Here is a 13,594-nt window from a genome sequence, read left to right on the forward strand (position 1 = left end):
TGCTAGTAGGGGGTTCAGGAACAACTACTACAGGGGAAGGATTAGGTTCAGGGGCATGGGAGGAGGAAAATTCCAACGACCTAGAGGAGCTTCTCCTCACCCTATCTCTCTCCAGCTTACGAGTATATTTGTCATATTCAAGCCAGTCGAATTCCGACAAGACCACGCACTCATCACACCGATCTCCTAATTGGCAGGATTTACCCCGGCAATTAGAACAAACGGTATGTGGGTCGATAGAGGCCTTGGGAAGACGTTTGTTGCAATCCCTCGCACACTTGCGAAATTTAGGTCCAGGGACAGGAGAAGGGTCAGCCATATTGAACAATCAGAGAAAATCCAAGTCAAAACCAAAGTCATCAACAATAAACACTAGCCAAAAAAAGGGTTTCAAGAGTTTAATTGAAGAAAAAACACCCGTCACAGCGAAAGCTCAAAAACAACCAAAATACAGTAAAGTACTTCACCAAAAAGGTCGAAAACTCAAGGTCATCAGCGAGCGGAACCAACTTGTCGACAAGACCGACAGAGAAGAACTGGAGACCTTGACAAGTATATGCGGTATCTGGCCGATAGTCGGCGCTGGTGGTCACACCCGCAACCTTCATGGCGATCGCTCGCGAGTTTTTGGTATCTGTCGAGCCGTCCGAGACGTCAGCTATTATATATTCACCGGCTAAGTTTAATATTTAAAATAAACCCTCGCATCATAGGAACTTCTAAAAATAATATACGCACAATTTTAGTATACCGAAAACCACCAAAGCAACATCGATACATAAAATTGTGCGCTACGGCGATTGTAAAGAATACTGCATCGTATAAAATAAACTGAACTGTAACTTCCTTTAATCTCTAAGGAAAAAATACTGAAAGGACCAATTAATTGCAAACTAAAGTGTTCCTTTTATAAAGTACAATTCATAAAATCGCTACAATATATAGTAACATCGTAACGATACTGACTACTACGTAACAAAAATAAACTGAACACTAGTTAATCTTTGCAAACAGATCGAAGATTATCTAAAGAAAACTATTAAAAGGATAAAATTTTCTCAAAATAATTCTTTCAATCTAATTTATAACTTAATACTCTAAAAGCATATTCACTTAAATTTCTTTGTAAAAAGCAAGACAGACTTTTAGCCTACGGAAGAGGCTGTGACGTCATCATAGGTCGAAATGTTTACATTTCGCCCCTATGCTTTCGTGAGGTTTAAAAAAGGTTGAAAAACCTTCTAACCCTACCTTTTAAGTTATAAATACGTGATCACAGATCAAATAAAACAAAAATGCGCAAGCCAAAACTCAAAAACGTTAATACATCAACAAATAACGTCCAAACAGAGTAAGAAAACGAGAGAGAATTTCCAATAGTACAGCCAGCTAGGGCGGCAGAAAAAATCTGAATTGGTTGAGTATAGTTCTACCTGTTGTACCGCGAGGGCGCTGGGGTACACCTAGCATATCTGCGCTAAGCTGGGCAAGAGATTTTGAATCTCCTGCCGAGGCTTCAGGGACTTTAGCCATTATATAACCAGCGGGTAAGTATGACAAATTCGAAGATAATTTGTATTTTTCCTAACCATAAAACCTTAGCTATTTACATTGGGTTTACCTTTTAGCGCAGCTGAAATGGCGAGCCATTAGAATTTAACGAGGGTGTATTACCCCCGCGCTAGTTAGCGGGGGGGGTAGGGGAGTGGTAGCTAGCTACCCCTCCCCCCCTCACACACAGATGAATGCTCACTTTCACTTAGAGGTAGGACTTGTCTTGGGGGACAGGGCTGGCGGGCAAATATGTGTAAATAGCTAAGGTTTGTATGGTTAGGAAAAATACAAATTATCTTCGAATTTGTCATTTGTTCCGTAACCGAAATACAAACCACGCTATTTACATTGGGTGACTTACCCATTAGGTAGGGTGGAAAGTCCCCAGCCATACTGGCTTTGGCTCTACCCGGGGACTCAGAATCCGAGTGAGTCGCACTCGAGAAAAGGAGTCCCTGCACCTCACAAGTTCCTTGCCCCGCAAGGGACCGTGTGGCCTATATAAGCTTGTGTGTGAAGGAAGAAGTGTGACCCGTCCTAGGCAGTTGACCTGGAGTTCCAGAAGGAACTCTGGGTTAGGACGTTCCCAATACCACCTCGTCAGGGTATGGGGGACGCGACAGTATTGACTCAATACTCGGAACACAAAGAAGCATGGTTTACCTGCAGAGGTTCGAGATCAGCTATGCAGAGACCAGGATGCTGCTTCCCCGTAGAGGGGATGATGAAGAAAGAAATAAGGGCCAGACATACTTCTTTCGTTCATGCAGACTAAAACCTGATAACAATGCCCTCAACCTTCTGCTACCTGTCCAAAAAGGAGCCTGAGGTTAGACCAGCTGTTGTGTAGCCACCACAGAGCGATAGAAAACGTATCGAGACTCCTGTGGGTCACGCCCTGCAGGAAGCGGGCTGCGAAGGTCATTAGACGCTTCCAGACTCCAGCTTGTAGCACCTGCGTCACAGAGTAGTATTACTCGAAGGCCAGGGACGTTGCGATGTATCTGACATCGTGCTGTAGGGCGACGTGACGGGGGAGAGTCTGGAGACAGGTCGAGATGAATGTCCTTGAGTCCGGGCTGAAGAGGTATACTGGTGACTCTCCCCCGTGTCCTCCTTGTGCTCCCAAATCGGCTGCAACTGAGGACAAACTGCAGCTGTTCCCAAAGCTAACCTTTCGATTCCTTTACTGGCAAGAAAGAGAAGGTCTTGGGACATCAGATACAGAATGAAGACTCGAAATCTTGAAGGAATTGGACCGAAGGGCCGGGACCCCCAGATTCTGAGTCTAGCCAACAACTCAGGAGCGAACCTGAATGTTGCCTTCCCCTCTTCCTTAGAAAGGGCGGAGTCGTACGAGGCCAAGAAGATTGCTTACACACTGGCCGTGGCCAGAGTGAGCAGCAGACCCAAGGCGGAATACAATCCGAGGCCTGTCGTAAAGGGTTTTGAGAAGATCTCTTAAAGGACTAAAAGTCCGAGCCATGCTCCAAGTTGGAGTTCTTCCTCCGACTATGGCAGGGACGATCGTAGCTTCGCATGAGCGAGGAAAGATCCAGCGGGCAGGAAAAAGTTATTCCTTTAAGCCTGAAGGTCAGGGAAAGGCTGAGCGACAGGCTTCATTGCCGAGAGCGGAAAGGAGTTTCCTCCCGCCGAAAGGCAATAAGACCGTTATTGCTGGAGAAGAGGCCTCAAGGGAAGAGGTATATCTCCCACGGCACCAACCACCGAAGACTCTTCACTTTGCCTGGAAGACCCCTGCGGATGACTATCGCAGATGACGCGACCTCCGTACCGCGACTGTAGCGGGTTGTCTCTTCTTGAGGAGGAGGCGTAGTGTCTCCAGGCATGAAGCCGAAGCGACGCCCCGGTTCGGGAGAGATGTCGCAGTGTGGTTGTTTGAGTAGTCTGCGCCGTGGGAGAAGCTCTCCCGGGAGTTCCGTCAGGGGAAGCAGAGGGTCCAGAAACCGTTCTGCGCATAGTCCCAGTGGAGCTCTCCCATTGAAAGGTTGACAGACAACCTGGTCTTGTTGAGATCCATTGTCCACAGACAAAAAGGAGGGAAGACGCAGGCGTCGAAGTTGTCCCACCATCACCGGAATGCATCTTGCCAGAGTCTCGGGGTCTGAGACTGGGGGGAAGAACGGCGGAAGCTTGAGGTTCCAAACTGTCGCGATCAGGTCCCCCAGACCAGGACTTGCTGGTTACTCAAAGTCAAAGACCCCCAAGTACACTCTCTCTACGAGGCTCTACTCGGATAGTCGGAGAGAACATTCCTCTGCCTGGAATGAGAGAGCCGATGGTGGTATTGAGAGAATCTCAATCATTCCGGTATCTCTACTGCAAGATGTGAAGGTGTGAAAATGCATCCCCTGCTGGTTAGAACACGCCAGAATCAGGAAGTCGACGCACGCGGGATGACTCGGCAGGAGCTGTAGGATCTGTAGAGGGGTCAGACTACGGTCCCTAAGCCTGCCTGAATGATGGAGAGGTATCCTTCAGGTCTTGACCATAGGCCTGGACCGGAACATGCCCCCCCCCCTCCCTTTCCTTTGACGAGTCCGAGAACAGCATCAAGAATGTGGGGAAAGGACGAGAATATCCACTACCATCAAGAGGCTCTATAGGTCAACACCCATTGCAGGTCTAATAGTTCCGCTGGTCCCATAGGGGCCAGGAAGTCCGGTTAAACGTTGCTTGAAACCACCGGAACTTGGACCGCCCCACATGGAACTTATCCTGAGGCGACCGTTCGGACTATAGACGGGTCAATGAGGAAAGGAGAACTAGGAAACGTTCCAAGGTAGGGCTGAAAGCTCTGCTTGACTGAGAACAGGTACTGCGACTCTCCTCAGTCTTGCCACAGTCAACTGAAAGGAAGGTTCGGAGGATGTGGCAACAGAATCTGGCGTCCCCAGGTGGTCACCCATCCAAGTACCGACCAGAACCAACGTTGTTTAACCTCCCTGGACGGACGAGAAGCAGGGTTTCCAACGGGGTAAGGCCGTTGACTCAATATCATGTCCAGATACTCCAGATGTTGAGGCAGAAGAAGAGAAGGCTCCAAACAAAATACCATGAACCCACACTCATGGTAAGCATCCGGAAGCTTGTCCCGGCGCTGAAGAAGGTCGAACCCGAGCCTACCGGAGTTGACCAGCCCTCCAAAGACGGCAGGCGCGATATCCTTGGCTGATCACAGAGATTGTGCGGGAATGGGCATCGGGAAGCTGTCATCCGGATGAGTAACCTTAAGCATCCTCCCAGCGGGAAACCTGCAATCCTAGAGTTCGTGAACTCTGCCGCTCCTTTTAGGACTATGCCCCCCCGGGGGAGCCTCCCGTGCCATCTGTTCCTGACAGGAGGAAACTGCAATTGGACACCTTGTCCCAGTTGTCGTAGCCGATAACTTAGGCCGACATGGTTGAAAGAAAAGGGCGCTGGAGCCCTGCAGAGTCTGGAAGAAAGCGCCTTGGAGGAGTGAAAACGGAAGTCGATTTCCTCCGCACAGCCGCTGTCTAAGTCTCTGTCCTTGGGCACAAACAAACTCTTCTCAAGGATGGAAGGGTGTCTGAGGTTGTCGACCTCCACAGAAGAGACACCCGAAGGAAGCCCTCAGTCAGTGAGTCCAGATGGTACAACATCGAGCTTGTCCGCAAGTTAGATACTTAACGACGAAAGGCCAAGGTGCCTGAGCACGAGAGGAGGAAAGTACCCATGATCTCCCTGTAGCTTCCTTGAACCAAACCTCAGGCCATAACCGAGGAGGGAAAGGACCTGGTAAGCCCCCAGAGGAAGGGGTAAGCAGTCACCCCTTGGCCGATGGAGAAATCTCGAACGGAAAGCCCCCCACCAAAAATCCTTCCAGGGAATGACGGGGAAGGGCTAACCCAGGTTCTGGAAAGAGGAGTGTTGCTCAGACCTCCCCGAAGTTTCTTCCTATTCTTGCAAGTGTCATGCTCTGCGTTTACGGGGTGAGGCCGTGTTCTGGAAATACGCTCCAGAAGAACTCGCCAGGCTGGCCATGCTGCGAAAACCCCAATGGGAATCGTGGTCGCAATCGCCCTGGAGCTCGCGCGATGGTAATTCAAAGATTTGCGAGTGGGCGAACATGGAAGCGCCCATGCGCGGTCACGCAGGAACGCAAACGAAGGTGAGCGAAGGAGCGCAGAGGAGGGCGAGCCTGGTAGGAAGGGCGAGAGCTGGTGGTCGGCGAGCAATGGATACTGCAAGAATTAAGCCGACGTTTGTGCGACGAAACGGCGTCGGTTCGCGCGACGGAACGCCGTCGGTTCGCGCGACGGAACGCCGTCGGTTCGCGCGACGGAACGCCGTCGGTTCGCGCGACGGAACGCCGTCGGTTCGCGCGACGGAACGCCGTCGGTTCGCGCGACGGAACGCCGTCGGTTCGCGCGACGGAACGCCGTCGGTTCGCGCGACGGAACGCCGTCGGTTCGCGCGACGGAACGCCGTCGGTTCGCGCGACGGAACGCCGTCGGTTCGCGCGACGAAACGCCGTCCGTCCGCGCGATGGAATACCGTTGGTTCGCGCGCGGGCAAACATTGGAGAGCATGTGCGCGGACGCGCATGAGCGTAGACGTGCAGGCACGTGGGCGTGTGGGCGCGCAGGCGAGCGGTCGCGCAGGCGAACGATCCCGCGGGCGCGCAGGCGAACGATCCCGCGGGCGCGCAGGCGAACGATCCCGCGGGCGCGCAGGCGAACGATCCCGCGGGCGACCAGGCGAGTGGTCGCGAGGGTGGGCAGGTGAATGAGCGCGAGTCCGAGGCGGCGAATGCAGCGATGGCGAGGAAACGCGCTGCTGTGTGGGCGAGGAAGACCGCTGGCGATATGGATCAACAGGCGATCAGTGGTGAGCTGGTGAGCGCTAACGCGCAGGTTGGCAATGGCACGTTGTGGCATGTCGACGCGTTGGCGAGCGATGGCGAGCAGCATGCGCAGGTGGGCGATCGCGCGATGGCGAGCAGCATCCGCAGGTGGGCGATCGCGCGATGGCGAGCAGCATTCGCAGGTGGGCGATCGCGCGATGGCGAGCAGCATGCGCAGGTGGGCGATGGCGAGCAGCATGCGCAGGTGGGCGATGGCGAGCAGCATGCGCAGGTGGGCGATGGCGAGCAGCATGCGCAGGTGGGCGATGGCGAGCTAGTAGCTGGCGAACCATGTTCCTTCAGAAGCGTTGGAGAACGTTGGCGCGCCGGCTGTAACACACGCGGGCGATCCGGAGATCGCCGAGAGACAGGTGATCGCTGACGTGTAGAACGCTGTTGAATTGGCGATACTAAAATCACCTGTGCGCGCTGGCGAGCAGGTGAACGCTGGCGAGCAGGTGATCGCTGGCGAGCTGATGATCGCTGACGAGCAGAAGGCACCGCTTGGAAGCCTGCGCATAGAAGAAGAGTCCTTGACCCAGACCCAGACCTGAACCGAAGTTCTAGATCGCGAGGGCGAACGTGGGCGCACAGGGCGCGTAACAGGAACCAGCAGGAACAGCAGGGATGATCATCATGAGAGCACTGACGAACAGGAGAGCGCTGGCGAAAGGAGAGCGCTGGCGAAAGGAGAGCGCTAGCGATCAGGAAGCGCTGATGAGCAGGAGAGCGCCTGTGCGCTAACACTGAGCAGGAGCAGGAGAGAACACAGCAGAAGGGCGCGCAGGGGAACCCTGACACGCAAGGGAAGAACCCCCGTGGGAGGCAACCCTTTGCCCCAAAGGGAACGTTGTCCGTCGGGAGACAGATGTCCATCGGAAGACCGTTGCCTGTCCGCCGGGAGACTGATGGCCGTTAGAAGACCGTTGTCCGTCGGGAATACCGTTGCCCGTCGGTAGATCAAGAAGAAGGAGTTGTAGGCTGCAAACAGAGATTCAAAAAGGCGCCTCTTAGCACCCTTATAGGGAGATGAGAGGCCCTACGACGAGGCGGACGGTGGGACTTACGGCGAAGGAGGCCAACAGCAACAGCAGCAGAAGAATCCTCCGAAGAGGAGTCTCTATGAGTGTACTCTCTCGCGAACGAAAGAGAAACACTTCGTAGAAGAGACTGGTCAGCCAGTGGCCTAAAAGGAGCAATCCTCCGAAGAGGGGCTCCTACAGTTGCCCAGCCCCTTGAGCGAAACTGCAGGTGTGACCGCTCAGCACCAAGAGCATAGTCGCACGAAAAAAAGGCAAGAGAAGAACCCCCCAAAAGGGGAAAACTCAAGCCTGGACAGGGAAAACTTCCCTCAGAAGGAAAGTTACCCGCCCAAGGAGGCAAGCCTCCTGAGAGTTCTAAAATGAACTGGAGAGCTGCCCGTCGTCACGGGAGTACTCCCAGTAGAAGGAGACACGCCCCTGACGAAAATACAAGGGGGGAGGCAGCAACAGCCGAATCCCCAGGCCTCAACAAGACAGCTCACACCGTTGCCATATTACAGAAACGAACTAGATCGGTAACTGTAAAAAAATAAAACAAAAATCATTAGTACACATTCATTCCTCCAGGAAGGCTCCGAAGAGGAATCCCGAGGGAAAGGAAACAAGAATTACACAACAGGCACGTGCCCTCACAACCACTTACACTCACGGAAGGAGAGCTGTAACCAAAACAGAATTATAACAATTATAATTATGAAACTATGTAATTATGTAATTTAAAAATGAATGAACACTAAAGAAAGAACAAAAACCTCGAAAGGAATCGTTCTACAAGCTGAAAAATTAACAACTACAATTAGATTCATAAACTAATTGAGACAAACGTATGGCGTAGCAACCCCCCCCCACGGAAAGAAAGCTACAAGGGCGTAGTAACACATAGTAAAAGGGTGAACGACCTCGAGAGAGAGAGAGAGAGAGAGAGAGAGAGAGAGAGAGAGAGAGAGAGAGAGAGAGAGAGAGAGAGAGAGAGAGAGAGAGAGAGAGAGAAAGACCGAAGTCAAACTCGATCGCCACCCATAAAATTACGCCGTGGTGGCCTAACTGCCGAGGATTCCACGTAGATATCGTACACTACACACACAACTCTGAAAAGGAAACTTACTGATTTCTATACTCAAATATATATACAAACATGAAAACATGTTTACATATATATTGAGTAAAAGAAGAGTAAGCGATTAAGTAAAGACAAAACAAACAATGGCTGCCAAGAGAGGACCAAGACAGAGACGTCTGTCACAGTCCGAGTCAAAAGTGAAAGTGAGCATTCATCTGTGTGTGAGGGGGGAAGGGGTAGCTAGCTACCACTCCCCTACCCCCCCCCCCCCGCTAACTAGCGCGGGGGTAATACACCCTCGTTAAATTCTAACGGCTCGCCATTTCAGCTGCGCTAAAAGGTAAACCCAATGTAAATAGCGTGGTTTGTATTTCGGTTACGGAACAATTTATATTTAAAAATGCAAAATAAGAACAAGATAACCAGTTGGAAAAATATATGGATCATGTAAGTGGCTGAACATAGGCCAAACACGATTATTTAACACATTTGAGATTTGTAAAAGGGTACAGAACCTAACAAACCCACCTAACCTAACCTAGTAGTTACCAGGTCACAATCCCAAGCCAGAGGCAAGCCCCTGGACCCCCCTCCCAGGACACAAACCTTCCCAGGTCACAGCCCCTAGCCAGGAGCAAGCCCCCGGACCCCCTTCCCAGGTCACAACCCCTAGCCGGGGGCAAGCCCCCGGACCTCCTTCCCAGGTCACAAACTAAAACGAAATCACAATTCACAAATAAATCTTTACCTTAATTTCAGGAGGTCGAAGGCTGAGGGTCTTCCGTTGACAAAGGAAGAACTGTCACTGACCCTGTCGTAGACATAGAGGTAGATGGGTTGGGGTACAGTTTGGCGGCTTGAAGCAGGAAATTATGTAAGAGCTCGGACCTCTTGTGCTCGAAAAATAAGCACACTTTAGTTTGCTGATTATTGAAAAATCGAAACTGAACATTAAAATACCTATTATAATAATTTGTACCTGACGGATAAAGACATAACGAGATAAATATTGAATTAAATATTCTTTTTGAATTCCGCCATGGAGAACGTAACTCTTGATATCCCGCCACAGCCTTTCGATGTTTTGAGTATATGCACCTGTCTTGGGATCCACAAAATTTTGTGAATAATTCACAGTGAGGTGCACATACCCAGCAGTGGCGAGATCTTTGCCTCCATTCCATGAATCACTGTGGATTACGCTCCCCACCTTGATATACCGTTGTATCAGGGGCACAAGAGTCTCGGCATTTCTTGGTTGATCCACCAAAGGGACCACAAACAATCTTTTGCTCTCCTGCTCCATGCCACCGAACACCCACACATCAGACAAAGGCCTACCTCTGTTATATTTCGACCTCCCAAACTTGGATTCATCCACTTCGACGACAATGCCAAGCCCAACAATAGCCGGCACGTTCTGGTAGTAATTTCCCGCGACTTCCGAACACTAAGACCTCCAGTTAAACGAAGTTTGTAATGTCCAGCCAAGGTTATAGTTGACATTGCCGTGCGAAAAGTCCCTTTCAAGGAAATGATTCACGAACAGCAGTATTTCCCCTGCTTGAACGTGAGCCTTTTCCAAGAGAGTGTCCTTAAATGTGGTTACGGAAAAACCGCATGCACGACGCTTTCCCTTCTTAGCAACCTTGACTGATTAACTTGAGATCTAAAGACGCATGGCTGTTGGCAGGAGGGGCACTGAACGTCTGAAGGGATGACTCCATGGTTCTGTAGGAACTCATATGCCCGTTTATTTTCTCTGAAAAAGAGAGAATGCATCTCCCACTCCCTCAAAGAATAACCTTGACATATGGAAGCCATGATGAAACTGAAGAAAAAAGGGGGTGGGAATAGATGTTGTAAAAGAACATCCGGGAATTTATGAAGAACTACTTGTAAGCTGTTAATTGGTTTAAAAAAAAACACCAGACAGATATGTCATTGTAAATGCACAGAAAGTTCCGCAATCCATGGGAAAAAACACACGCGCAATAAGTCATCTCCAGTCTCTCAGATGTAAACAACGGACTTAGAGTAAAAAACATACTTCACAATTAAATCAACCAATACGTGAGTTATTATCCCCCAGCCCCCATTAAACCTATAGAGAAAAACAACAAGCTAGCCAGCACTCGTCCATTTCTTCTAGCAAATTTCATTTTCGCTAGTAATTAAACTATCATATATCAACCTATATTTCACTAAGTTTTTATTTGCTATCAAAATAAGTGTCATTTTCTAAGATAACAGGTGTTTTACTATAGGAAACACCTGTTTTTTATTATAAAAACTTTTCCCATCCGTAACTATAATAAAACCCACAATATTTGGACTGCCATATATTTCAATTAGCCCAGCAGTAGAACATATGCTTAAGCCTTAAAAACCATATACTACACATAACTTTTTCATAGATAACATTCGTAAGATGAAAAAAACCTGCTCTGTTCATTATCATTAAGGCTGCAAACATAAATTTAGGTCTAACAGAGTCCAAACTAAGTTTATCGGACTTTTTTCTAGAGAAAAAAAGTATTTTTTTCCCTAGGTTACATTACCCTGTAATACAGTACAATAATAACAGTTTTTCTAACAGAGAAAACTTAAAATATATGAATAAGGTTAATTAATTTTTCATTTCACATGAACTTGAATGTAATTAAACATCACTTGGCCAATCTTGGCCAATAAAAGTCACTAACTGACCTAAATTCAATTAATAAAAAGCCAATAAATCAACGAATATATGACATAGATGGTCTGCCTGAAATGTTATAGGCTAAGAAACGAGTAAAGTGAGTTATTTTAATAATTTAAATATGAAACTCGCCCCATTAAAAAGGGGGTAAATATATAACAAGTCTGAATTTTCACTTACTTTTCAGGCACCATGAGCCATTAAAACTGTTACTTGACAAAACTCTTCTCCCGGCAGATATTGATTTTGACGGCAAATTCCCAAAACACGTGTAATAAATAGGCCTACCATCAAGAACCATGCTGATATATAAAAGGATTCCTTCAAATACAGTAAAATATGGCAGGATTTTTGGTGTTTGTGGCCTAGGGGTAAACGTAAATAGGTTTGGTTGCTTGAAGGTTAGATAGCGAATATTATAATAATCGCTTCTCTAAATTCTATTTACTCAACGAAAAGTTAAAATGGATTGCTTGAAGATTATCCAATTTCAAGTTTTGGATATGGAAACCGATATAATTTCGAAAAAAAAAACACTATCACTACACTTTTAAATAAAACTTCGCGCACGGACATGTTGAAGGTGAGGCGGTCACAACAATCCCCTAACTCATGGAAAAAAATCCCGAAAACAACCAAAAATATCCCTATTTCCAAAAATATCTTCTCTTCTGATCCTGTAGACTTAACTAATATAGAAATTACTCACCATACTTTATATAGAGTGCAAGTAAACTAATTGCAACAATATAAAGGTTTACTCATTTTTTGTTTCTTCATAGAAATTTGTACAAAATATCTCCATCAGATACCAAAATATCCCCAAATCTAGGGATAAATTCCCAGATGTGGCAACACTGAAATTCAAGATTATCATCGTGTAATCGTGATGGTGTTGTTTATGCGAAATCAGGTTAAGCCAAGACTGTCAAAAATGTATTTTAGTATACAGTATTCTAAGAAATATATATTCTACTGTATATTCTAAGAAATTGTCTGGGGTTTGAATTCTTTTGTCTGAGGTAGCTTGTTCTTGAGAAAATTAATAACTTCACCGACTGATAAATGTAATTTTGTACGTTTTTACCTGTATAACATCATACTGTATTTCTTCATTAGGCTATAGATTATATATAATTAGCGTCTTCCTCTATCATGTGATTAATTAAGGACAATCAGGCAATTTCTTTAGTTTTTAAACACAAATATTAATTTGTTCTATTTTTATAAGTTCACGACAAACCAGCTTGAATATATGAATACATGTTTATTTTAGATAATGATTCAGATCAAAGTAAGAATGATAGCTGCCAGAACATTTCCTGCGGAAGAAGACACACATATAGCCTATATGAGTGTAATATATATATATATATATATATATATATATATATATATATATATATATATATATATATATATATATATATATATATATATATATATATATATATATATATAGTTATATATATACAATATATATATATATATATATATATATATATATATATATATATATATATATATATATATGATATATATTTATATATATTTATATATGTATATATATATATATATATATATATATATATGTATATATTTATTTAAATATGCATATATACAGTATATACATATATGTACATATATAAGTATATATATATATATATATATATATATATATATATATATATATATATATATTTATATATATATATATATATATATATATATAGATATATATATATATATATATAGATATATATATATATATATTTATTCATATATATATATATATATTATATATATATATATATATTTATATATATATATACATATATATACCTATATATATATATATATATATATATATATATATATATATATATATATATGTATATATTCCAAAGAAATTATCTTATTTGCCTCTCTCTCTCTCTCTCTCTCTCTCTCTCTCTCTCTCTCTCTCTCTCTCTCTCTCTCTCTCTCTCTCTCTCTCTCTAAGCCTGACTGATTTTATACCCATTTCATCTATCTATCATCAATCACTGCCTATCCTTGACCAAACCAATTGAAAACGTTTTAATAACGTCCTAAATTTATTTAGCATTTAATTTGTAGTGTATCTACGTTTCAATCAATTCAATTAGTGTTTACTTCACTTATTACACATTGTAGAATATGAAAACGGTTCCCCAATCTCTCTCTCTCTCTCTCTCTCTCTCTCTCTCTCTCTCTCTCTCTCTCTCTCTCTCTCTCTCTCTCTCTCTCTCTCTCTCTCTGTTCAGCGAGTGAGTTTCTTGTTTTTTTGGATATTGTCTTTTTCCCCCTTCGTATCTGCTTTGTTTTTT

At 45.5% G+C, this 13,594-nt stretch overlaps 1 long non-coding RNA gene across 1 annotated transcript in view; it reads right to left on the reverse strand.

Moving 5' to 3' along the window:
- The window catches only part of LOC137651885 (uncharacterized), a 924,497-nt gene extending 912,672 nt beyond the window's left edge, over positions 1 to 11,825 (reverse strand). Inside the window, exon 1 of the long non-coding RNA XR_011046117.1 lies at positions 11,427 to 11,825. This is a non-coding gene — a long non-coding RNA (uncharacterized lncRNA). The remainder of the gene's footprint in view (positions 1 to 11,426) is intronic.
- Between the last annotated feature and the right edge of the window lie 1,769 nt (positions 11,826 to 13,594).

Source organism: Palaemon carinicauda, chromosome 13, assembly GCF_036898095.1.
Source record: "Palaemon carinicauda isolate YSFRI2023 chromosome 13, ASM3689809v2, whole genome shotgun sequence".
Lineage (NCBI taxonomy): Eukaryota > Metazoa > Arthropoda > Malacostraca > Decapoda > Palaemonidae > Palaemon > Palaemon carinicauda.